Source organism: Halichoerus grypus, chromosome 12, assembly GCF_964656455.1.
Source record: "Halichoerus grypus chromosome 12, mHalGry1.hap1.1, whole genome shotgun sequence".
NCBI lineage: Eukaryota > Metazoa > Chordata > Mammalia > Carnivora > Phocidae > Halichoerus > Halichoerus grypus.
The window spans coordinates 41,281,932-41,307,392 of record NC_135723.1 but is presented as its reverse complement, the minus strand read 5'-3'; the positions used below and the strand labels follow the sequence as shown (position 1 = coordinate 41,307,392).

Here is a 25,461-nt window from a genome sequence, read left to right as displayed (position 1 = left end):
GAAAGTGCATTCTTCAAATTGGATCACCTTAAAATGAATTTTTGGGATACAGCTCACATGGAGACAGGAGACTTTTTCTAGTTTACTAACATTAACTATCTAGATGTTGCAGATAAGGAAAATTCAGGTAAAACAGTGACTTGCGGAAGGCATTATGATCAAATTGAACTAAAATTAGAATTTCATGCACCTTCATTCAATCTGTGAAACTTCTTTTTCTACCGGATCTCTAGGGAGCCTTTGCCTCGAAGACAGTATTGGTGGAGGGGGATGGAGTCGGGAACGGAACAAACTAACCACAGTCTGACAGAAAGATCACTTTCTTTTCCTTTCTCTCTCAACTGCTTTGCATTTCTACTTCTCTTTCCATCTATCTCTTTCCTCTTCCTCTCCCTTTCCCTCTCCTTCTGTTTTCATTTGCATGTGTTTTGGGGATGGGGGAAGGTAAGGTGGCAGGGGTTGTTTTTCTTTTCTTTTTCTTTGCTTCCTGCTCTTTCACTGCCCTCAGTGTTTGGTCTGTCTCCTTTCAATCTCTTCCTTTTTATTTTTCAGTTCTTGTTTTTATATCTTTTATAACTGCCCCTCCTAGTAGAGAAAGGGATGTCATTATTACTTTGATTAAAAGAAAAGTTTAAGTTCTTTGCCCTTTCTGGATCTGTGCTAAGCATTATAAAAAGGAAATTGCATAGACAGTGTCTGACTTCTGAAGTATACAGTGTAGACTGTGGTTTTATAACACCCTCATGATTCTTGGCTTTTAGTTTGTCTGTTTCTCAGTCCCATTAAAAATCCGGTGGTAGCAACGAACTGCCTCCTTCCAAAAATGCCTAAGTCATGGGCATAATGGGCATAATCGATTTGTATGCAATTTCAGAATGTTCAAAAACTCCCTGAACCCCTTAGGAGTGTATGACCTCGGATCAAGAACCCTGCCGGTTGTTGCAATACATTCCACAAATGTCACACAATTTGATATAGGAGGAATCGTAAAACAATCGTAATCAATTTTAATTCATTTTGTTAAGAAAATCAATAGGCTATATAGCAGCCATTTTGTGTGGTTGGAGAGGTAAACGGGGAAGAAATGTTATCAAATTACAAGTAGATTGTAACATCATCCAAAAGGAACAAACATTTATTGAGCACTGCCGACCACAAACATACCTATATATAAAATTCCTACATGATACAGCTGCTATAAAAATTATATATGTACACATATATACAAATATATGTGTGTATGTAATATATAAAGTATAATAATATAAAATGTTATATACATGTTAAATTTTCACAACAGCTGTATCATGTAGGATTTACATTGAGATAAGGAAATTGGGGCTCAGAGAGATCAAATAGCTAACTCAAGCCACCAATTCGTAGATATAGATAAGGATTCTAACCCACATCTAACTCTAAGGCTCCCTTGGAAGATAATTTCTTACTTATCTTTTCTGTTGAACACAAAACTTAGCACATTGGAGGTATTCATGGAAGGTTGGAGTGTTGATTGAATTAAATCAAACAGAGTAAAGTACAGAACCCTGCAGTAGATCATTGGAGGCTTGAGGCCACTCTCCCCACTCCTACTCACCATTTAATTTCATTTCTTTAGAGAAAAGGAAGGGGGCATTTTAACAAGTTCTGAAGAGTATACAGAATCTACAAAATTGCAGAGAAATATAGTAATTTTCTTCTGTTCACCAGAGGAATGTGTCAGTTCTAGCAGTGTGAGGGTAATGGGCTTGAATGTGCCAATTTTCATTTGGAAGAAATTACTGCAAAGTTAATACAATATTAACTTGAGGAAGCCATTTTTGATTTAGTAAGTCCTCTGAACATTAAAGAAGGCATTCTGACTGAAGCTCCTGAAATATAAAGAACAATTTGAAACATGCCTAGGAGGAAAATACAGCAATTGGAGCATAAGGAAGTTCTCAAATGAAGTCTGATTTTAAAGGAAAAAGAATATCATTGATTTAATAAATTGTTCAGAATGTATGTGTATGTACTCAATCTGAGGCTAGCTAATGATGGAAGCCATAATTTGAAGAGAAGTTGATGAGGAAAATGAAAGCAATATCAGAATGTGGACAACTCTCAGATAGAGGCTGGTTATATTTCCAAAGAATACTTTTAGGGAAGCTAATAAACACTTAACAAAGTTGAGCAGAAAGTACTTCAGAAGTAACTGTCATCTTAGAAGCCAGTCAAGACAGTGAAATAATGAAGAATCAGTGATTATGTTCCCTTGCTTGATAGTATTCATGATTTAAAAATAAGCCCATATTGACTTCAGGTCAGGGCAAGTCATGATGCATAATTTTTAAATTTCTCCAATTCCCCTTTCTAAAAACATACTAAATAACTAGAATAGCAAAAGAAAAATTCTATTTACAACATCCTCACAACATCTTCAACTAACAAAACATCCCATGGACCTCAGAATACCCTTTCAGATTATGGCTTGCCTTACCCAAACCACAAACAATGCAGGACCCATACAGGACATGTCTAGGCCTAGCAGCTATGCAGAGGTAGTGGAGGGGAGAGAAAGAGAGTTTTAATTGTTCTATGAACACTGGAATACAAATTTCCTCTGCTTTTAGAAAGTTCATGTTAGGCCATTTCACTTGTACAAAAGACCTACATTAGTACCTATTTTTGCTAACCAAAAGAAATCCAAAGAGGGTTTTCACTTTTATGAAGAAAGGTAAAAAGCAAAAATAGTGTTCAGTGTTTATAGATGAAGTGAGCACCCAGAGCAGTGAGAGTGGCACCCTGAAGCTCCTTCCCTGGGAGCTACACTTAGCATCTCAGCATCCAGCTGCCATAGCTTTGAATTCTATCCATGAGCATCTGTGCTTTATCTCAATTTATTTTGTACATTTGTTAGCAAGATGTGTCGTAAGGTATCAGAAAAGCCTAAGAGAGGTTATTTTTTTTCTGGGGGGTCTGGGAACTCTAAAAAGTTTTCCATATAAGTTATGATGACTACTTCCTCACTTTATGGCATTTTGGTTTATGAAAGCTTTCATGGGAACATTCTACTATCAGATAGTGAGGGGAAAACTACAGCGATTGCCAAGATATACTCCAAAGGAGAGAGAGTCCCTCCTGGAATGGAATTCTCAGAAATTGAATATTGTGAGAATAACAGTGGAAAGGAGAAGACTCCAGGCTCCAGTTATGGGTGAGTGGAATGAGAAGAGCACAGCTACACACTCAGGCACTATGGAGAGATAAGAAGGTATGCTGTGGCTCAAATGCTCAAAGAACTCAGAAATATCTAATAAAATTCCTGTCCTAAGGAAAATGGTCCTGTGAAGAGAATTCAAATTGAGCAGGACAGGAACTCTTAGGGCAGATGGGAGAAAAGGATCAAACACTTTGGGGGAAGGTAGGATTCCAAAGATGGCAGATCTCAGAAAGTGGGTATGACTACACAGAGAGGCTATTTATATCTCTATTTGCTGTATCTTTATCTATCTACCTATAGTCTTTGTAATAACAATACAGGAGAAAGCTCTGAAGCAGTGGAGGTAGGAAAGCTATCATAGTGCATCTTAATCCCCTACAAGGGAATCATTTTTCTAAAGACATGGAACACTTGGGCTTATTTATACATGAACAACGGAAAAGAATATTGTCAAGCACTAAATATACTAGTATTTAAAAAAATGGGCTACAGGGTGGCTTAGTCGATTAAGCATCTGCCTTTGGCTCGGGTCGTGATCCCAGGGTCCTGGGATGGAGTCCCACATCAGGCTCCTTGCTTGGCGGGGAGCCTGCTTCTCCCTCTGCCTCTGCTGCTCCCCCTGCTTGTGCTCTCTCTCTCTGTCAAATAAATAAATAAAATCTTTAAGAAAAAATGGGCTACATGATGAAACTGGATAATTAATGTATTCTAGAAAATATACAACAAAAAGCAGATGAAAACTAAATAATAGAATTATCTAAAAGAACTTAAGGAAACAATAAATAAAAACTGAAAGAACAGCAGGGGCGCCTGGGTGGCTCAGTTGTTAAGCGTCTGCCTTCGGCTCAGGTCATGGTCCCAGGGTCCTGGGATCGAGCCCCACATCGGGCTCCCTGCTCGGCGGGAAGCCTGCTTCTCCCTCTCCCACTCCCCCTGCTTGTGTTCCCTCTCTCACTGTGTCTCTCTCTGTCAAATAAATAAATAAAATTAAAAAAAATTAAAAAAAAAAAAACAAAAAAACTGAAAGAACAGCATACATTATAATTAGGAAACTGAGAAATGAGGTGGCTAAACATCAGTTGGGGATTGGTAACATTCAGAACTGGGCTCAAGTCATGTGAAGGCTGGCCCATTTCCAGCTTACCCTTACTTATAAACTGTGTCCCTTTTTGGTTCTAATTGAAATTTATAGATTCCCCTTTCCTGCATGGTTCTGAACTCCAATTTTCTCCCTACAACTTGAATCTATGAAAATTTTTGCTCAAATTCTCATCTTTTCAGTTACTCTTCTCAGATTCCCTCATTTTCTGGATTAAGTCCCCATATATCCTCACTGCCTGAATGAGGATTCTTCAAATACCTTCACATTGTTCTAAGACAATCTAGTCCACCATTGTCAGAAATAGAAATTGGGTAATATAGTTTATAAAGGAGGAAAAGGAAGGAAGGAAGGAAGGAAAGAGAGAAAGAAAAGGAGCTAGAAAGAAAGAAAAGGAGAGAGAGAGAGAAAGCAAGAGAAAAATGAGAGCTATAGAAGATAGGAAAAGAAGATCCAACATAAGCTAAGAAGAAGATGAAAGCAATAGAACAAAACAAATACAAAAATCCATAATGCAAGATTTTCTTTAAAAAAAATTGGAACATCTATATTGAAAGATCACCCCATTAACCCTGGCAAATGAACTCAGAATTGTAAACACTAAGACACAGTCTATTAAAACTGAATAGTAAAGAAAGCACTTTTTGGACATCTGAGCATAAAGACAAAGTTACTTATAAAGAAAAAATAAAATCATATTTTCATCAGATTTATCCACAACATAAGATAATAGAGCAACATATTTAAGAGACTCAAGGAAAGAACACATGAAACAGTGATTTTTATACACATGCAAAGTTGCTTTTAAGTATAAACTACAGTAAAACAAAGCAGTTGTGAACATGCAAGAACTCATGGAATATTTTTCCCTGAAAAATCTACCTAGAAAACAAGATTCAGGCAATCAAGTGATCATGAGATTCTTACTAAGTTCTAGGAGCATAATAGCTTGCAAATAAATGTTAGTTGAACAGATGGATAGATGTATGGATACATTTAAAGAATAAATTTGTGATTTTCAAGCTATACCTGGTAGGGAAAAGGAAAGAGCTATCCATATTACTAGTTACCAGAGAGCTAGCAATGTGAAGTCAAAGAATGTTAGTTCTGGGGAAATTTTAGATCAAGATGAATAAACTGTCTCAGAGTGATTTGCCCAAGATACACAAATGGCCCATGGATGAGCCAGGAAATGGATCCGGAGTTTTCTGAAGCTTATTGAATTTCTCTTTAAAAACTCATTTGCTGACAAAGTATAAACTTTTAAATAGCATCATTCATTTTCCCGCCAAAATAAACTCATCTTGTTCTCTGTATCCCATAGTAAAATGTTTCTTGAAGACTAGGTCATAACTTTTCCTTTCATTAACTTTTACAGCAACAATATGTTTATTATAGAAAAATTAGAAAAAAAACTTTACTTATAATCCTGTCACCCAAACAAAACTCTTATCAGTTACAAGCATTTTTGTCTTCACTTTTTTAGACTTTTTCATTCTTTGAACAAACACACAATGGTGTTTAAAACAAAACTAGGATCATATGGTCATATTGTTTTATAGTCTTTTTCATGACATACCTGATATATCAGTCATGATCATCGTTCATGATCAAATACAGAACTAAACACTGGAAGCAATCTCATTCTTGATCTCCTAAAGCACTTTTCTTTTGACTGCTGTGATTCAGTGACCCCTTACACTTGGCTTTCTGTGATGTGTGCATTTGCCTCACCTCTTTGACAATGTTTTAATCACTTTTGTATCTCCCTAGCTGCTCGATAAATATTTTAGTGAATCAAAAAAAAATATAGAACTAAACACAGGAAAAATACTTTAAAATGGATCTTACATCAGCAGAAATGTCCATTCTAATGTTTACCTTATGTTTTCTTTTCCTGAGTGGTGTATAATTTCAATTCATTTGATGTCATTTATAAGTAGTGTAACTTTTGTCCCTAATTTATATTCTCCCTTTATATTTAGTTGACATAGATCTTAAACTTGCCAAGCTGATTAGTTACAGCTCCTTAGGTCCTCCTGAAACCTGGAGTCAGTGTCATCAGATGGGATTTTTCCTTTGATGGGGAAAAAGAGAGGAGTCAAGAAGTGGAGAGAACTACTATATGCTGAGGGAAAAGTAGCCGTGAGTGATAAACTGGAAGTAAATATGTTTTGCCATTTTGATCAGGCCTCTTATGGAGATGCCATAATTAGATGTGGCTCTGGGGAAGAAAGAGACCTCCTGTATATGGCCTAGTGCTGAAGAAGTCTGGAGAAGCTACAGAGGGCAGCCCCAGCTTGCATCCTGGAGACTGGGAGTGGAGCACCACTCAGCCCCTCTTCCTTTGTTGGTTCCACCCAGTGTCATCAAACATATTAAAGGGCAGCCATTTCTCATCAAAGATACTCCCATATAACCAAGTGAAGGTTTAGCAGCATTTGACCACTTGACTTGATATTACCTTTAGATATTTAATTCAATATTTGTTAATTCTAATTTTTCCATTTTTTTCTTCTTTTGTATTGTGGGCCCAATACTTTCTTTTCTTCTTCAGGCATAAAACCATTTTTCAGACCCTTGAAATGCTTGTGAGCCTGGTCACTGTGCCTGTACTGCCCAGTGCAATGGGTAGGAAGGTTCTGCAATCCCTACTTGGGCTTCCTCTCTATTCCATGAGCTGCTGTTGTTCCTGCTGTGGTTGGTATTCTTACTACTACCGTCGTCTCATCTGAGAGATGTGAATGCCCCAGTTCTCCCCTGCCCTTGGCTTCCCGTGGTTATTTGGGTTTTGTCACTGTCCAATCTTACAGGTGATGGTAGCTTTCCCTTCTACACCATCCCACACCTCTGGGTCTTAAAGATTCCTTTTTTTTTTCATGGGTCGTTTTGAAAGGATGACTGTCCAACAAGAGCCCAGTATTTCTTGAAACACTAGTTGGTATCTTTCTGATAGATTTTTTAGCTGTCTTCTTGGCTCTTTATTCTGACTCAGTGTCTGGTATATTATTATCATTATCGTTGTTGTTTTTGTTATTTGGTATCTGGTTCTTGGCTCTGAGGCCCAAAGTTCAGTCCTGTTCCACTCCATACTCAGGCTCCCAGAACCCGTGCTGACATCTCACTTACCAGGACCTATTTAGTTGGGATCAGAAAAGAGGCTGGGTCCATGGAGCAGGATAAACAAGCGTTTTGGAAGTAGGCAGACCTGGGTTCAAATTCCAGTACCACTATTTGCTAGATTGATTGATTGCTAGTTTTATTACTTAGATCCATTACAAGACGTCTCTGTGACACAGTTTTAGCATGTGTAAAATGGATAAGTTAATGCCCAATCTCCTCAGTTTTGAGGGGGATGAAATAGCATAATGGATATGCCTGGTAAAAAGTAGATACTCTGAAATGTTAGTTTCCATCTTTATTTTGTATATTTATATTTGCATGAGTTTAGGTTTATACCTTTGCGTCCTTCTTTCTCTTTCACTATTGCAGTTCAGAGGTTGCAACAGAGACAGGAATAACAATGATTTCAAATTTGTTTTATTGTCATATTTGAATGGCAGAGATGATTGTTTTCTAGCTAATAATATATCGCTATTACGTAGGTGAGCCCGTTATCTCATTTTGTATTCCTCCTTAGGCAATTGCTTTTCTTGGAACCATTTGTTTCTATGTACTTGACCTTGACTCACTTTCTGATTTATTTATTACTTGACATAACCATTAGCTTGTTCGATTACCTTTAATTAAGTTGTATTGGTTCCTCAACATGGAAATGCCCTTGTTTCTTGGTTGGCCAAGTACCACCTTTGCTGAGTGTAACAATTCAGTCAACTCATTTTGCCCTTTATAATGTTAAAAAAAAATTCAACTGAGTAAATTTGAAGATGTAATTGGCTTTTTTAAACGATTCATGAATCAGGCAGTGTCCTGTTTGGCAAGTAGAGGGGCTCTCAGAGGAGTTGTACAAAATGGAAGGTTTTCCTAGGAAGGAGGGTGAAGTAAGAAAGTTATAAGCAAAATAGAGGAAGGATTGTTTCAGATAAGATCACCTTCATTTAGGGGGAAGGACAGGAGATCTTATTATGCAGATGACCTCATGTTTCTTTGTGGGGGATAGAGAAAGTCCAGGCAGATTACCTCACTGGTGCTTATCAGAAAATTCCTGACTGATCTGGGTAAGACTCATCTTTATGCGAGAGGTTGAAATTACAATTAGATTAGGTATTAAGCCCCAGTTACTGACTTGCGGCCTTAACCTAAGTGACACCATTTTGGGCTTGAGGTTTTCTTTTTAATAATAATAAATGCGGTACTTCTGTCTCCATATTTCTTTCAGAAGAAACGTCAATTAAAAATGTGTTTTAATGCAGTGAACATTTTAATAATAGTATCTATTTTAAAAAATAAACATGATTGATTCTTCAACTGGTAAGGAGCCATTTATGTTGTAGCCTTTAACACAAAAGTTCAAGAAACCAACATATTAGATTTATTACTAAAAGCCTCTATCTAGGTATATACACTCCTTTGACATAGCTCTATAATTTATAATTGATTAAACAATTGGTCTTCCTGGTCATTCCATAGGCCCTTGGTCAAAAACCAAATCTTTTCCTCATTATTGTTTATATGAAAAAACCTAATTCAGTTATGTCACTATGACTTCCAGTACCGTTTCAGTTTCCCCCAGTGTTCAAATAATAGGATTAGCAAGGTGATGGCCCACTACAGAAGGGAGGAACAGGTAGGTGACTGAAGGAGAGGACCAGTAGGTACGCACACACAGTCACTCAGACACACTCACACTTACACTCACACTCAGTGTTGGGAGAGAGTAAAAGAAACTCTGTCCTTCAAAGCTTCTAAATTTTGGCCCCTTTTACTTCTCAGGGAGGATAAACTGGCTTTTCTCAGTTCTGAGCCCTGTCTCAAAGGTAGTGTAATTCTGTTTTAGGGAAATAGGAGATCTTTTGTGCCTTAGGGTCTAAAGGAGAGGAGCTGGGGTGTCCTGGGGATTAGTTGAGGCCCAGGAAGTGTCAGGATTTGTGCACAATGAAAGAAATTTCTGTGAGTGAGTACTGCTTCATGTGGTGGCCAGATGAGGAAGCCTGCCCAGCCCTGTGTTCTTAGGGTCACTTATGGAGGTAGAAGGATGTCTTCATCAGACAGGAACTGCATGAAAAAGACCCCAGACAGTTTATGTTTCCTTTGTAGGTTCTTCAATCCCCCTGGTCCCTGTGACTTGTCATGGGGCTCTAACATGCTCACAAGCAAATACCCTGGAGACTTGTGCTCACCAGGGACCACTGATAGCCCTGATAGTCATTCAACAAAAATTTCTATATGCCAGGATCTTCAAAGGTTATTCAAAGATTACCATATGCCAGAATCTTGGTGTGGGGTTAGACCTTTGAAAGGGGGAGGGCAAAACCCAAAAAGGTTCACAACCTCTCCCCTCCTGTTTTTACTCTGAATTATATTTCTTCATAGAACTCAGTCACTTAAAAATTTTTTTAAGTTTATTAATTTTTTTTTAATAATCTCTATACCCAACATGGGGCTCAAACTCATGACCCCAAGATCAAGAGTCACATGCTCTTCTGATTGAGCCAGCCAGGTGCCCCAATCACTTTTTATATGTCTCTTTGTTTATTGTCTGTTTTACTGTTAGAATGCAAGGCCCAAGAGAGCAGAAATTTTGTCTTGTTTATTGCTGTCTCCCCAGTTTCTAGAACAGTGCCTGGCACATATTATGTATTTGACAAATATTTGCTGCATAAATGATTGAATGAATCCCATTGTTTTAGTCCATGAAAGTCAAGCAGCCTTGTATATTATTTTATCTTCTCTTTCTAAAATACTCTTATGCTTTTATACCTAAAGTAAATATTGTCTTTTCTGCCTCTTTTCCAAAAAATGCTTATGCTGGATCATTTATAGTCTATGGAGCTGCATAATGAACAGGTGAAGTAAAAAAGGAACACTGTATACCTTGTAGAGTCTCTAGTTTTCCAGAGCTTTGCAGAGCCAATTCTTTTATGAAAGTCTTCTTATGAAAGATCTATTGCAGTTTTATAATCATCTACTTCAACTTGTATTTATAATTTGAAACGAAAAAGAGATCTAGTTTATGCATGAAAAACAAACCCTTTTTGGTTGTTGTTATGTGTGGTAGAAGCAAGGAAGGAGTAGGCTCAGAAGCTTCAACCCACCTCCTCCCCACCATCACTGTTGTCACTCAGATTCTTCTTCCTACTGACCTCCCTCGCCTGAGGACAGGAGGATTCTCTCAACTGTCATCTTTGCCAGTGAAATTTAAGATGCATCATTGTCTATTTCTACAGCAGTTGCCTGCTAATTTTCTAATAAAGGCTTCATTGATGTGCCAAAAAAAAATTATTTAGACAACCCCGGTGACCATGTCTGTGACTTTTCTTTCATCAGATATCAATCACAGACTTATTCAACTTAGCTAGCATGATCTTTTAATAAAACCTGGGTCAATAGGTTGCAAACCTTTCATCACTTGGCGTTTACATATTGATTTTCTTTATGGTGTTCTTGAAACAATTTGAAAACTGGCATTAGCTTTTTAGCATGCTGGAGTTTTCTTTCTTTTCTTATAGAGATCAATCATTTTCTGTGTTTTGCTCTTTTGGGTAGTCCCCTTGACTCAAGATTTATAATGCTTTACTATTTTACCTAGTCTTTTCTTTCTGCTTATAGTAGCCCTTTAAAAACTTTATTGATATAATCTACCTCTACCAAAAGGTCAACATAGCATTCTGGATTTAAAAAATGACATTTTTAATGTTCAAACTTCTCTTGATTTTCTTTTCCTTTTATCTTTTTTTTAGATGGGGGGGTTGGCAGAGGGAGAGGGAAAGATAGAATCTTAAGCAGGCTCCACACTCAGCATGGAGCCCCTCAGGAGGCTCAGTTTTACAACCCAGAGATCATGACCTGAGCCAAAATCAAGGGTTGGATGCTCAATCAACTGAGCCAGGCGCCCCTCTTAACTTTCTAATGAAGACTCTTAATTGTTTTTCCTTTTCCAACTTCTTCCATTTTCTTGTATTAAGTACAAGTTAAAAGGAAACTTTTTTGGGAGTGTACACGTACCTGCATCTGACCCTAATTTTTTTCTTTTTTGCATTGCCTTACCGTGTCATTTCCCTGTTCCCTGTCTGTGGGAATATTTACGTATGAACACTGAAGTAAGGACTGTACCTGCCCTCTCTCTTTGGAGCCTCACCACAGCCCTCTGAGATAGGTATTATTCTTAGACTTATTTTTCAGGTGAGAAAACTGAGACTTGGGGAGTATCCCATCCAAAGTAATAGAGTAGTACTCGGTGGAGCTGCACTTGGAATCAGTATCTGTCTGACTCAAGACTCTATACACTTCACCAGCATGCTATAATGCTTCTAGAATGATTCATGCCTTGCATAATTATCCCTTTCCAAGTCCATTGTTTCCTCAGTTTTCAATCCTGTCTTCCTTGCAATTGTTTATACTTTTACAAAGGCAGCAAAGCCTGGTGGTTCAGAGCCAGACTCTGGAGCCAGGTCAAGTGGGTCCAGATCCAGAGCCACCACATACTAGCTGTGTAGTTTGGGGTGGACTCCATGGCCTTTCATGCCTCGGATTCCTGATCTGAACACAGGGAATGATAGTGCCTACCTCCTAGGGTTTTAGTATTTAAATGAATCATCAATACATGTGATGTGTTTAGAACAGTTCTTGGTATATGGGAAGTGCCCAGTAAAGAGCTAATATTGGTGCTTATTTATTTATTTATTACTTATTTAGTAGTTCAACACATGTACTTACTGAGCACTGTACTGTTACTAAGTGCCAGGCACCATGAAAAACTCTGAATGTAGAGAGACGATTACCAGAGAATCTTTCCCTTAATGTGTTCACATCTAGTGGTGGATCATAAAAGATTGTGCTCACAAGGGGGGATACCCCATATTTAAAAAGACAATCCAGATACTGGATGGTCAATCTAAGTTTAGTAAATTTGAGAGAAAATGGTTACTGAGTGGTGGAATGAGGATCTCCCTCCCACACCAGTGCTTCCTAACTGAAAGCCAGCTAACCACTCCCATTCCACTCACCTTTTTGCAATATTACTTTTCCAATCCTCCCATCAAGAGATGGAGTCTATTTCCTTTACCTTGAGTTCAGACTAGCCCCATGACTGGCTTTGACCAACAGAATGTGGTGAAAATGATGTGGCATGACTTACACACCCTGACCTTAGGAGGCCTTGCAGATTTCATTATTGCCCTTTCAGGATGTGGCCTCCATGTAAGGCAGCTGAGGCTGGATTACTGAATGATGAGACGGGGAGTGGAGAGAGAGAAGCGCAGCCAGTCTGCTACCATTTCAGTCACCTCAGCTGGGTGTCAGTCATGCGGGTGAAGCCTGGCACCCTGGATCCTTTGGCTTTTGTTGAGCTGCCCCAGCCAATACCATGTAGACAGAGTTAAGTTGCCAATCTGCCCAAGTTGCAGAATCATAAGCAAATAAATCAAATAAATGGTTGGGGTTGTTTGGGATGGTTTGTTTCATAGAATTAAATCCCTGGAACATAAGAGGGCTTGCAGCTTCCATTGTCACTATCTTGGAAGTCATCCACCATATATAAAGCTTGGGTTACATAATGGAATAATGAGAGACCATGTGGAGAAAGTTCAGTCCCAGCCTTCCAGTCATTTCTGCCAAGGCCCCAGGCTTGTGGGTAAAGCCACCTCCTTAGGCCTCCTAGGATAGCTTTGCCACCAGCTAAGTGCAGCCCTATGAGGGAGCCCCAATAAGATCAACAGAATCGTGGTGGTTGTTTGAAGCCACTATATTTTGGGATAATTTATTACTATGTAGCCATAGGTAACTGAAACACCCACAGTGCACCATGGCTTCCTAAAAGTGAGAGTATCGAAGTCCTGGGCTAAAGGCGTATTAGGGAATAATCATTTTTACCCATAATCAAGTACTTTCTATGTGCCTGGTACTTTACATACATTGTTTTGTTTTATTTAACCCCCATGGTAACCCTGTATGGCAGGTAATTTGGCAGATGAGAAAGCTAAACTGCAGAGATGTTAAGTAACTTGCTCAAGGCCTCATGGGGAGCACGGTCATTGCAGGATGGTCAGGTGGAGGGTAAATGCCTCATTTCAGGCTTTCTCCGATTTTCCTCTTTCTATGGCAGTGGTCGCTCCTGCATCTCACCAGCTTCAGTCTCACATCCCTCCAGTGGATCTAATCAGTTCTCACTAGTGAAGCCAGTGTTATCAGATGACTGTGGGATCTTTGGTTCACCCTTATTAACACCTGGCTGTCTATAGGATAAAAGCCCATGGCATACAAAGTCTCTCTTCCCGCTTCTCCAGCTGCAGCTCTTCGCACCCCCTTCATTTATCTTTTTGCCATGTGGAGTTGCTTGCACAGCACAGATTCGAAACCCCATTTTGTGTCCTCTGTCTGAGCTTATGCACAGATGGCTGGGCCAGGAATGCCCTCCTCGCCTCCCCTACCTCCCAGCATATCCGTTCGCCCTCCAGGACTTAACTCAAGGTTTACCTTGACCATGAAGCCTCATGACCTGATCTCCTCCAGGCACAGTTGTCCACTCCTCACTCATGGCCCCATGGAAACTGTACACTTTCCTAGCAGAGCACAAGTAATACCTGGTTGTTTTTAAGTCAGTTTTTATCAACCCGACTGTGAGCTTCTTAATTTTTTATTCATTGCTGGATGAATAAAACACTAACACTTAGCCTGGACTGGTCCTTAATGAGAGAAGTGCTCCAGTAAAGAAGTGGGTCAAAATCGTCAAGAGCCTTGAATGTCATGCTAATTATAATCCAAGTGTCTGCTACCTAGATGTCCCCATGTCCTCCCCTTCTCGGGCCACCCTTTCATCTTATATTCAAAATGACAAAGTGTTTACCTTGCATTCCACACTGTACAGAGAACCCACCATCACCCTCCTCTTCCTTGGGTTTTCCCCCCAAATATCTCAGGAGCTTTAAGGAATGAGGAGTAGAATCAGGGGCTCTTCGCTCCCTTAGTTACCTGTCCCTCCTATTTCCTGCTTGTGCTCACAGTGTCATTCGTCCGGTGGCTACTTCACACTGCTTTACTCTTGATTTTGCTTCAAGTCTTTTGTTCTCCCAAAGTAGCTTGAACACAAGGCTGGGGTGGTTGGAAGACTTTTCTCCCCCGGTTGTGTTTACAGTTTTGAATAGATAATATATTCGCATGGTTTAAAAATCAAATTATATAGGAGGGTGCCTAGTGAAAATTCTCACTCCTACCCCTGCACTTGTCTGTCCTATTTCTCCCCATTTCCCACCCCAAGTAGCTATTTTATTAGCTTTTTTTGGTATCCCTCTAGGATTTACTTATGCAAATATAACACAATGCAAATATAGAAAGCTTTTTTTTTCGTGCTGAACATTGCTGGCAAAAGCTATGAAAATAGGCTGCCTGGACCCACTTTCAAATCTGTGCTGTCATCTGCTCTCAGCAGGGCCTTACCCCTGCCCAGAAAAATCCTTTCTTTTCCATTTTCCTACAGGGATGATTCACACAGTGACAATATTTTTTGAAAACAAAACTTGGGGCACATGGTCTAAGAAGTGAATTTGTGTAAAATATGGGTCCAGATCATGGGTTTGCACTAGAAAATGTGGGACCAACGTCCCTATAGTTATTCCAACCCTCCTTAATACTGAAGACCAGGCTCCTTCTCTGGAATAGCAGTCTTTTAGTAGTAGTTAGGCTGACAGCTCAGGAAAGAATTGAAAATAATTTAAATTTGAATATTAGGGGAGGAGCAAGATGGCAGAGGAGTAGGAGACCTAAATTTCATCTGGTCCCAGGAATTCAGCTAGATAGGGATCAAACCATTCTGAACACCTACGAACTCAACAGGAGATCGAAGAAAAGAATAGCAGCAACTCTCTGAACAGAAAAGGAACCATTTTCTGGAAGGTAGGATGTGCAGAGAAGTGAATCCGAGGTGATATACGGGAAGATAGACCGCGGGGGTACGGAGCCTCTGTCAGCCACTACCGGCAAGTGATAAAATCGGAACTTTTAGAAGTCGGCTCCGCTGAGGGACGTTGCTCCAGTCGCTAAGCTGGGGGTGGACCCTTGCTGGGACAGTATGGTCTCAGGACCCTTGGAGTCACAGAAAGACCAGGAGTGCCTGAGTGTGGCAGAGCTCCCACATATGGGAGCGGGGAAGCCGGCTGCAGAGACGGAGCAGAGGAGCGGGCTCTCAACTCGGGGTTGCCATAAACTGTGATCTGTGGCACAGTCGGGCCACTGCTTTTCCAGCAGGGACCCAAGAAGCGGCAGATCCAGGGAGACCCCCCCTTCCTCCCCCAGGAGGAGCGGCACAGGAGCTCACCGCAGGGATCTGCTGGGTTTGGAGACTCCACACGGGGTCATGTGCCAGAGATAGAAATGCTCGGTCACAGGCCGGGTGAGCACGGAGTGCGCCCGGAGACCGGGGAGATGGGAGTGATTGACTTCTTTTCTCTGGGGGCGCACTGAGGAGTGGGGCCTGAGTTCTTGGCTCCTCCAGGGCAGAGATTGGGAGGCTGCCATTTTCACTCTCATCCTCCAAAGCTGTAGGGAAAGCTTGCAGGGAACGAAAGCTCCCGAGAGCAAACCAGAGCAGATTACTTAGCCAGGCCCTCGGCAAGGACGTGGCAATTCCGCCTCCGGCAAAGACATTTGAGAACCACGGTGACAGGCCCCTCCCCCAGAAGATCAGCAAGAACAGCCAGCCAAGACCAAGTTTACTGATCAATGAGAACGGCAGAACTCCAGCGCTAGGGGAATAATGCACATAGAATCCATGGCTTTTTTACCATGATTCTTTAGTCTTTCAAAGTTAATTTTTTTAACATTCTTTTTCTTTTTCTTTTTTTTTTTTTTGAATTTTTCTTTTTCCCTTTTTCAACCAACATCTTATCAATCCCTTTTTTAAAATCTTTTTTATATTTCATTTTTAGAGTCATATTCTATACCTTCATTGTAGTTAACCTTATTTTTGGTATATATATAAGTTGTTCTCTCTTTAAAATTTTGGGATACAGTTTCTTCTAACAGACCAAAATATACCCTAAATCTGTAGTGTATAGCTTTGTTCTAGTCTCCTGCCTAATCACATTCTCTCCATTTTTTTAAAAATTTCTCTTCTTTCTTTTTTCAACCAACTTCTTATTTTATCAATTCCTTTTATAAATCTTTTATAATTTTCATCTTTACAGTCATATTCCATCCCTTCATCGTATTTACCCTTATTTTTGTACATATGTAAGTTTTTCTTTCTTTAAAATTTTGGGAGGCAGTTTCTTCTAACAGACCAAAATATGCCCAAAATCTAGTGTGTGGCACTGATCTATCCACTAGCCTGATCATATCTGATTATATCCTTTTTTTCTTTTTCTTTTCTTTTTTCTTTCTTTCCCTTTCTTTTCCCCCAGTTTCAGGTCTCTTCTGATTTGTTTAGTGTATATTTTTCTGGGGTCATTGTTACCCTGTTAGCATTTTGTTCTCTCATTCATCTATTATCCTCTGGACAAAATGACAAGAAGGAAAAAATCACCTCAAAAAAAAGAAGAAGAGGCAATACCGACTGCCAGGGACCTAATCAATACGTACATTAGTAAGATGTTGGAACTAGAGTTCAGAATGACGATTATAAAGATACTAGCTGGGCTTGAAAAAAGCATGGAAGATACTAGAGAAACCCTTTCAGGAGAAATAAAAGAACTAAAATCTAACCAAGTCGAAATCAAAAAGGCTATTAATGAGGTGCAATCAAAAATGGAGGCTCTAACTGCTAGGATAAATGAGGCAGAAGAGAGAATTAGTGATATAGAAGACCAAATGATGGAGAATAAAGAAACTGAGAAAAAGAGAGATAAACAACTACTGGAACATGAGGGCAGAATTTGAGAGATAAGCGATACCATAAGATGAAACAATATTAGAATAATTGGGATCCCAGAAGAAAAAGAAAGAGAGAAAGGAGCAGAAGGTATATTGGAGCAAATTATAGCAGAGAACTTCCCTAATTTGGGGAAGGAAACAGGCATCAAAATCCAGGAGGCACAAAGGACCCCCCTCAAAATCAATAAAAATAGGTCAACACCCCGATATCTAATAGTAAAATTTACAAGTCTCAGAGACAAAGAGAAAATCCTGAAAGCAGCTTGGGACAAGAGATCTGTAACCTACAATGGTAGAAACATTAGATTGACAACAGACCTATCCACAGAGACCTGGTAGGCCAGAAAGGACTGGCAGGATATATTCAGAGAAATAAACAAGAAAAATATGCAGCCAAGAATACTATATCTAGCTAGGCTGTCATTGAAAATAGAAGGAGAGATAAAAAGCTTCTAGGACAAACAAAAACTAAAAGAATTTGCAAACACGAAACCAGCCCTACAAGAAATATTGAATGGGGTCCTCTAAGCAAAGAGAGAGTCTACAAGTAACATTGACCAGAAAGGAACAGAGACAATATACAGTAACAGTCACCTTATAGGCAATACAATGGCACTAAATTCACATCTTTCAGTAGTTACCCTGAATGTAAATGGGCTAAATGCCCTAATCAAAAGACACAAAGTATTAGATTGGATAAAAAAACAAGACCCATCGATATGCTGTCTCATTTTAGATGCAAAGACACCTCCAGATTGAAAGTGAAGGGGTGGAAAACAATTTACCATGCTAATGGACATCGAAAGAAAGCTGGGGTGGTAATTCTTATATCAGACAAATTAGATTTTAAAGCAAAGACTATAATAAGAGATGAGGAAGGACACTATATCATACTTAAAGGGTTTATCCAACAAGAAGATCTAACAATTGTAAATATTGATGCCCCTAACATGGGAGCAGCCAATTATATAAGGCAATTAATAACAAAAGCAAAGAAACACATCGAAAATGATACAATAATAGTGGGGGACTTTAACACCCCCCTCACTGAAATGGACAGATCATCTAAGCAAAAGATCAACAAGGAAATAAAGACTTTAAATGACTTTATTTATTTAAAATAAATAAATAATTTATTTTTTTAATGGACCAAATGGACTTCACAGATATATTCAGAACATTCCATCCCAAAGCAACGGAATACACATTCTTCTCTAGTGCCCACGGCACATTCTCCAGAATAGATCACATCCTAGGTCATAAATCAGGTCTTAACCGGTACCAAAAGATTGGGATCATTCCCTGCATATTTTCGGACCACAATGCTTTGAAACTAGAACTCAAATCACAAGAGGAAAGTCGGAAAGAACTCAGATACATGGAGGCTAAAGAGCATCCTACTAAAGAATGAATGGGTCAACCAGGAAATTAAAGAAGAATTTAAAAAATTCATGGAAACCAATGAAAATGAGAACACAACTGTTCAAAATCTCTGGGACACAGCAAAGGCAGTCCTAAGAGGAAAGTATATAGCAATACAAGCCTTTCTCAAGAAACAAGAAAGGTCTCCAGTACACAACCTAACCCTACACCTAAAGGAGCTGGAGAAAGAACAGCAAATAAAGCCTAAACCCAGCAGGAGAAGAGAAATAATAAAGATCAGAGGAGAAATCAATGAAATAGAAACCAAAATAACAGTAGAACAGATCAACAAAACTAGGAGCTGGTTCTTTGAAAGAATTAATAAGATTGATAAACCCCTGGCCAGACTTATCAAAAAGAAAAGAGAAAGGACCCAAATCAACAAAATCATGAATGAAAGAGGAGAGATCACAACCAACACCAAAGAAATACAAACAATTATAAGAACATATTATGAGCAACTATATACCAGCAAATTAGATAATCTGGAAGAAATGGATGCATTCCTAGAGATGTATCAACTACCAAAACTGAACCAGGAAGAAATAGAAAACCTAAACAGACCCATAACCAGTAAGGAAATTGAAGCAGTAATCAAAAATCTCCCAACAAACAAGAATCCAGGGCCAGATGGCTTCCCAGGGGAATTCTACCAAACATTTAAAGAATTAATACCTATTCTTCTGAAACTGTTCCAAAAAATAGAAATGGAAGGAAAACTTCCAAACTCATTTTATGAGGACAGCATTACCTTGATCCCCAAATCAGACAAAGACCCCATCAAAAAGGGGAAGTACAGACCAATATCCCTGATGAACATGGATGCAAAAATTCTCACCAAAATAGTAGCCAATAGGATCCAACAGTACATTAAAAGGATTATTCACCATGACCAAGTGGGATTTATTCCTGGGCTGCAAGGTTGGTTCAACATCCGCAAATCAATCAACATGATACAATACATTAATAAAAGAAAGAACGAGAACCATATGATCCTCTCAATAGATGCATTTGACAAAGTATAGCATCCTTTCTTGATTAAAACTCTTCAGAGTGTAGGGATAGAGGGTACATACCTCAATATCTTAAAGCCATCTATGAAAAACCCACAGCGATATCATTCTCAATGGGGAAAAACTGAGAGCTTTCCCCCTAAGGTAAGGAACATGGCAGGGATGTCCACTATCACCACTGCCATTCAACATAGTACTAGAAGTCCTAGCCTCAGCAATCAGACAACAAAAAGAAATAAAAGGCACGTGAATTGGCAAAGAAGTCAAACTCTCACTCTTTGCAGAAGATATGATACTTTATGTGGAAAACCCAAAAGACTCCACCCCAAAACTGCTAGAACTCATACAAGAATTCAGTAAAGTGGCAGGATATAAAATCAATGCACAGAAATCAGTTGCATTTCTATACACCAACAACAAGACAGAAGAAAGAGAAATTAAGGAGTTGATCCCATTTACAATTGCACCCAAAACCATAAGATACCTAGGAATAAATCTAACCAAAGAGGCAAAGAATCTGTACTCAGAAAACTATAAAATACTCATGAGAGAAATTGAGGAAGACACAAAGAAATGGAAAAACGTCCCATGCTCATGGATTGGAAGAATAAATATTGTGAAGATGTCAATGCTACCTAGAGCAATCTACACATTTAATGCAGTCCCTATCAGAATACCATCAACTTTTTTCAAAGAAATGGAACAAATAATCCTAAAATTTGTATGGAACCAGAAAAGACCCCGAATAGCCAGAGGAATGTTGAAAAAGAAAAGCAAAGCTGGTGGCATCACAATTCCAGACTTCCAGCTCTATTACAAAGCTGTCATCATCAAGACATTATGGTACTGGCACAAAAACAGACACATAGATCAATGGAACAGAATAGAGAGCCCAGAAATGGACCCTCAACTCTATGGTCAACTAATCTTCGACAAAGCAGGAAAGAATGTCCAGTGGAAAAAAGACCATCTCTTCAACAAATGGTGTTGGGAAAATTGGACAGCCACATGCAGGAAAATGAAACTGGACCATTTCCTTACACCACACACAAAAATAGACTCAAGATGGATGAAAGACCTAAATGTGAGGCAGGAATCCATCAAAATCCTAGAGGAGAACACAGGCAGCAACCTCTTCGACCTCAGCCGCAGCAACTTCTTCCTAGAAACATCTCCAAAGGCAAGGGAAGCAGGGGCAAAAATGAACTATTGGAACTTCATCAAGATAAACAGCTTTTGCAAAACAAAGGAAACAGTCAACAAAACCAAAACACAACCGACAGAATGGGAGAAGATATTTGCAAATGACATATCAGATAAAGGGCTAGTATCCAAAATCTATAAAGAACTTATCAAACTCAACACCCAAAGAACAAATAATCCAATCATGAAATGGGCAGAAGACATGAACAGACATTTTTCCAAAGAAGACATCCAAATGGCCAATAGACACATGAAAAAGTGCTCAACATCGCTTGGCATCAGGGATATCCAAGTGAAAACCTCAATGAGATACCACCTCACACCAGTCAGAATGGCTAAAATTAACAACTCAGGAAACGACAGATGTTGGCGATGATGCAGAGAAAGGGGAACCCCCCACACCATTGGTGGGAATGCAAGCTGGTGCAGCCACTCTGGAAAACAGTATGGAGCTTCCTCAAAAAGTTGAAAATAGAGCTACCCTATGACCCAGCCATTGCACTACTGGGTATTTACCCCAAAGATACAAATGTAGTGATCCGAAGGGGTACATGCACCCCAATGTTGATAGCAGCAATGTCTACAATAGCCAAACTATGGAAAGAGTCAAGATGTCCATCAACAGATGAATGGGTAAAGAAGATGTGGTATATATATATACAATAGAATATTATGCAGCCATCAAAAAAACCCGGAGTCTTGCCATTTGCAACAATGTGGATGGAACTAGAGGGTATTATGCTAAGCGACTAGTGGGTATTATGCTGAGCAAAATAAGTCAATCAGAGAAAGACATGTATCATATGATCTCATTGATATGAGGAATTCTTAATCTCAGGAAACAAACTGAGGGTTGCTGGAGTGGTGGGGGGTGGGTGGGATGGGTGGCTGTGTGATAGACATTGGGGAGGGTATGTGCTATGGTGAGCACTGTGAATTGTGTAAGACTGAAGAATCACAGACCTGTACCTCTGAAACAAATAATACATTATATGTTTAAATAAAAAAAAAAAAAAAGAGTAGGAAGGGAAAAAAATGAAGGGGGGGAATCGGAGGGGGAGATGAACCATCAGAGACTATGGACTCTGAGAAACACACTAAGGGTTCTAGAGGGGAGGGGGGTGGGGGGATGGGTTATCCTGGTGATGGGTATTAAAGAGGGCATGTATTTGAATGGAGCACTGGGTGTTATACGCCAACAATGAATCATGGAACACTACAGCAAAAAATAAATAAATAGGAAAAAAAAAAAGAAACTTGAATATTAGGTATCACTGTCCTGACATGGGGGATGTACACTAGCCACCTTTGCTCCAGGCCTCCTGCCAGTTGGCATCTGACTCGGCCTCCCTCCCTCTGCTTAGATCTTCTCCTCAATCTTTTCACATCTCTTCCAAGTCCTGGGACTCTCACTGCTATCTCCCTTTCACTGACCCCTCCCAAATCCTTGCTTCCTTTTGTTTTATATATGAAGCAATTCAGTTTGGGGGTCACATGTGAGGCACTCCTCTGGGAACTATCAGAAGTAAGGGGGGGCTCTTGAGCAGCACTAAATTTGAGCAGTCAAATTACCAGGGCATAGTAATTTGCATATAGATAGGAAGGCATCAGAGTGCCCCTCATTAAGATTAATGAGATCAGATTCTCATTGGATTTATCATCTAACAAACATCTCACTTTTGGGGTTAGCGCCTTTTATACACTTATTCCCTGTATAGTTTTATGGCAGAGATAATTATTGTTCCCTAAATATTCCAGGTGTTCTCCGATGTTACCCAGCGTCATTTGCAGTTAGGTTGGGCCATGTGACTTATTCTCACCAATGATCTATGGGCAGAAGTGGTGTGTGTCTCTTCTGGACCAAGACAATTAAGAACCAGTGTGCCTTTTCTATCGCTCCCTTCCCCTCAGTGGAGGCCAGGCATTCCGGATGGCAGAGCTACAAGCTTCAGGAGGGCCACCTGACTCACACTGGACTGCGATGGTAGTGAAAAAAAACCCCAAAAGCCAACTTTATTGTGACAAGCCATTGAAATTTTGAGATATTTTTATTAATAGTTTTTGAGGTATTTTTATTAATATTTAATTGTATACCTATGCTACTTGGACCAACATTTTTGGAAATTAAAATCTAAAACTTAAAATCTCTAAACAATATTGCGTGTGTGTGTGTTGCTTAGGACATGCAGATGTGTCTTCACATTCTGCACGATTACAATTTGAAAATCTTTATATTTATTTATATGTTTTGAGGTCCCATTAATGTATAAGCAAATTTTATTAAGGTATTCTAGTCTCTTAGTACTCCTATTCTCAAAGCCATCAGGAGTATGAAATATGAAATATAAGCTTCTACTGTGTTGCCCTTTCACTTACTTATTCCTGGTTCTGTATATTCAGATACAGGTATAACTTCCTGCTGGCCTACTTTCAAATTTCTTCAGGCTTTCCCAGAAACAATTATGCAAAATCCTGGCTTGAGCTTTGTTTTCTTAAAGTTTTTCAAGGTGAGTATTGTAATCATTCTCTGTTCCTAGGGAAGTAAAATTTGTTTGGAAGCTTTCTACTTAATAACCTATTCAAAGGCTCCTAATGACCAGCCCAATTTTCTGTCAACCAACATGAACAAATAGCAGGCCCCACTCTGGCTCCTCCAATACCTTTTCTTCTCCTAGCAGCTTGGTTCTCTCACACAATTCTTATTTCAGTTAAAATTTCAGTACCTCCCTGGCTGTCACACTGTTGTTTTATGAGTTTTCTAGAACTGCCATAACAAAGTACCACAAACTGAATGGCTTGAGAAACAGAAATTTATTGTTTCACAGCCTGGAGGCTCACAGTCCATGATCAGGGTATTAGCAGGGCCATGGTCCCTCTGAAGGTACCAGAGAAGGATTGTTCTAGAACTCTCTCCTAGCTCCTGGCAGTCCCGTGGCTTGTGGCAGCTTAACTCATCTTTACATGGCTTTCTCCCTGTGTGCATGTCTGTGTCCAGATTTTACCCTTTTAATACAGAAACCAATCATATTGGAGTAGAGGCCTACCCCACTCCAATATGACCTCATTTTAATGAATGGCATCGGCAACAACACTATACCCAAATAAGGTCACGTTCCGAGGCACCGGAGCTTAAGACTTCAATATATGAGTTTTGGGGGACATAATTCAACCCATAGCAGTCATTAGCATTTGCATTGTCAAATATATAATCATAATGTTTAACAGCAAAGTCCTTAAAGTCATACTCAGTTGTGTTGAAATCTCATTTTCTGCCCTTCGAACCTCAGTTTCTTTGTCTCTAAAATGGGAGCATTAGTCATTACCTTTTAGGGTTGTTGTGATAATTCAACAACAATCGGTCTCAATTTTGGCCATGAAGACCAAAATTTCATGGCTTCAAGACCAAAAACAAAGTAAACAATTACAAAGTGCCTCCGCATTCTAAAGTGAGCTGCTGGACCACCAATGTAAGACATGCTCACAGACTATGAGACTGCTTGAGCTGGTGTATGCAATCACCCACCTTCTACTGATACAGGAGCCAAGACTGACAAGGCTACAAAGAAATGTATTTTTAGAGAGTTGTTCTCCTCCTCCTCATGTGGGAGGGGAGAGGAGTGCTTCCCTCTCACCTCAAGTCAGGTGACCGGGACCCTTCAGACCTGGACGGAAGTAGGAACTGATATTTAACTCGTGCCTTGGGAAATTAAATGTGGAAGACCATGGGTGTAGCTGCCTGCCTGGTGGCTGCAGAGACCCAGATGCTCCCTCACCGACAGCAGAGCGGGGAGGTGGGGAATTTTCTTGTGTGCCTAGTGGGCTGTCAGGATGGAGCTCGCTGGGAGTCATTTTGGAAAGACTGCCCAAGAAGGCTTTGTGCCAAACTGGACGTCAGCAAAAGGAAATTGGAGTATACCATCCTATACAGAAATGAGGAGGATGCCTGACCGTGCAGTCTGGAAAGATGCGGGTTGGAGGTTGGAAGGCAGCAGTGGGATTTCTTTAAGGAAGCTATGTCAGCATTCCAGCAGAGAAAGTATCAGCACTGGAAATCTGCCATACCCAGAGGGCTCACATGCCAGGTTGTATTCAGACCAGTTGAGAGACTTTTAGAGACTAGTTTTACCTCTTCCCAACCACATTCCAACCTCAGAAGATCCTGAAGCAGCCTAGTGGGCAGGGGACACGGGGAGGAGAAGGGAAACAAATACTTTATGGAGAAATGGAGCAGAAACCAACCGTGTTCTCGTCCTCAGAAATGCCAGACTTTCCAGCCCAAAGGAAGCTCAAGCTGAGGGCATAAATATGCTTTAAACTAGATGAGAGCTTCGGGTTATATGCTAATGACCCTGGACTGGACATTTTAAGGACTGAAATGAGTTGACTTGGAGGACTACAATGAACAGGAGGATTTTTATGATCTGAGAGTGACTGAAAAAGGAAGGAGGAGTGGACAAATCTATCCACAGAGTTTGAGTAGGATGGAGAAAAGAAGAAAACTGTGCTCTGCATGGACCTTAGTGAGTTCATGTGGGAGAAAG

At 39.8% G+C, this 25,461-nt stretch overlaps 1 long non-coding RNA gene across 2 annotated transcripts in view; it reads left to right on the top strand.

Annotated features, from left to right (window-relative positions):
• Window positions 1-22,977, top strand: part of LOC118555996 (uncharacterized) — a 41,568-nt gene extending 18,591 nt beyond the window's left edge. For both annotated transcript variants that reach the window (XR_004908386.2, XR_013442771.1), the window contains exon 3: window positions 22,679-22,977. This is a non-coding gene — a long non-coding RNA (uncharacterized LOC118555996). The remainder of the gene's footprint in view (window positions 1-22,678) is intronic.
• Window positions 22,978-25,461: the final 2,484 nt, after the last annotated feature.